Consider the following 2,246-nt stretch of genomic DNA (forward strand, 5'->3'; position numbering starts at 1 on the left):
TTTCAGAAAAATACAAATGGGCAACTAACACCTGCAAAGAAATTCACCCTCACCAGAGTCTATGGACTTTTTTTTCTACCAATGTTGTTGATAGACAGGCAGTGGCTGTACATGGAGTGTATAAGCCAGGAATCAAATCCATGTCTCACAAAGAAGGCAAGCATTTGACCACAGAACCACATTTCACCAGAGATTTAAAAAATACTGTTTAGTGTAACTAGCACAATATGTGTTATATATACTATTTATATAAGTGAATCCTCATCTATGCAGCAAAAGTAGGAAAACAGACTGGACGCATAGGTATCATCTACTGGAAAGCAGTTGCCTCCGAAAAATGAAGGAAAACAGTGGCACCAAACTTTTTTTGTATATTTTTTCATTTATTTAAAAAATGTGGGGTAAATATGATAAAGTTCTAATGAATATTTTGTACATACAAGACTGTTTATTATATTAGTCTCTGTATTTTCTGGATGCTTATTTTTTTTCCAAATTAAAAGGAGTACAATAAAAATGGTGCATAAACAATTATATTTAATACATTTATTTTTGTTTGATGGCTTGTTTTCCTTCTGAAAGTAAAAGACTGAACATAACGTGTTTCTTCATAGGAGAATGGTTAAACAAATGATCATCTATTTATAATTGGATAGACATACACAGGCTTAAAAGGACCAAATGCAACACAGAAAGTTCTTTAAGATATATTGTTAAATGAAAAAAAAAAAAAAAGACAATATCGTCTCATTCTATAGTAAAAAAAACTATAGAAATCACATCACATTGATTCTAAAATCTATTTTATTTTCCACTTTGAATATCTAAAATCTGGATAGATTTTACAGTTGATGGCATCATGGTTTAATTGGCAGCATTTTTGTTGTTGTTGTTATTAGGATACAAAATAGTTTTGTCTCATAAACAAAACCATTGCGGTTGAGTTGATCACAATTCATAGCAATCCTAATAGAGTAGCACCATACGATGTCCAAGGCCATGGCCCTGTAGGATAAGCATTGAACTTCTAACTGCAAGGTTGGTGGTTCAAACCCACCAACCACACCTCAGAAATCCTATACAGGGTTGTTATGAGTTAGAATGGACTCAGGGACACTTAATAATAACAATATTTACAGAAGCAGACTGTCACATTTCTCCCTGTGAGCAGCTGGTGGGTGGTTAGCAGCCAAGTGCTTAACCACTGTGCCACCAGGGCTCTTTTTACAAACAAAAGGATCATGTACTTGTAGAATTCACCATATGTACATTCATGGATGCATGTAAACGTGCTTTCTCAAAGTAAAGAAGGAGACCTTCTACCAGGTTAGTAGGACATGCTCCGTGACAAGATGTCTGCTTAGAGGAGTTCACAGGTAAAGTAACATTTTTACTCTATAAACCTCTACATTGTTCAAATTTTCAAAATCAAAAAGGAAGAACACGCTCAGCATTTCTCAAGCTGGGGAACTGAATAAAAAATTCAAGCCTTGACTTTTGTTATTGAAAGATTCGCTCGGCAAATTATTGAATGATGAAGAAAGCATCAAAAGAAGATGGAAGGAATACACAGAGTCACTGTACCAAAAGGAAGTGGTTAATGTTCAACCTTTTCAAGATATAGTATATGATCAAGAGCCAATGATACTGAAGGAGGAAGTTCAAGGTGCATTGAAGGAATTGGCAAAGAACAAGGCACCAGGAATTTGTGTAATAAAAATGGAAATCTTTCAAGACAGTGAGGCGGCACAGGAGGCACTCACTCATCTCTGCCAAGAAATTTGGAGGACAACTATCTGGCCAACTGACTGGAAGAAATCCATATTTGTGCCCATTCCAAAGAAAGGTGACCCAAAGGAACGTGGAAACCATTGGACAATATCATTGATATCTCATGCGAGTAAAGTTTTACTAAAGGTAATACAGAAACAGCTGCAAGCATACATTGACAGAGAACTTCCAGAAGTTCAAGCTGGATTCAGAAGAAGCCATGGAACAAGGGATATCACTGCTGATGTCTGATGGCTTTTGGCTGAAAGCAGAGAATGACAGAAAGATTTTTACATATGCTTTATTGATTACGCAAAGGCTTTTGATTGTGTGGATCATGACAAACTATGGACAACATTGCAAAATATGAGTATTCCTGAACACTTAATTGTGCTCATGAGAATCTGTACATGGACCAAGAGGCAGTTGTTCAAACAGAACATGGGAACACTGAATGGTTTAAAATTAAGTGTGTG

Source organism: Chrysochloris asiatica, unplaced genomic scaffold, assembly GCF_000296735.1.
Source record: "Chrysochloris asiatica unplaced genomic scaffold, ChrAsi1.0 scaffold00001, whole genome shotgun sequence".
NCBI lineage: Eukaryota > Metazoa > Chordata > Mammalia > Afrosoricida > Chrysochloridae > Chrysochloris > Chrysochloris asiatica.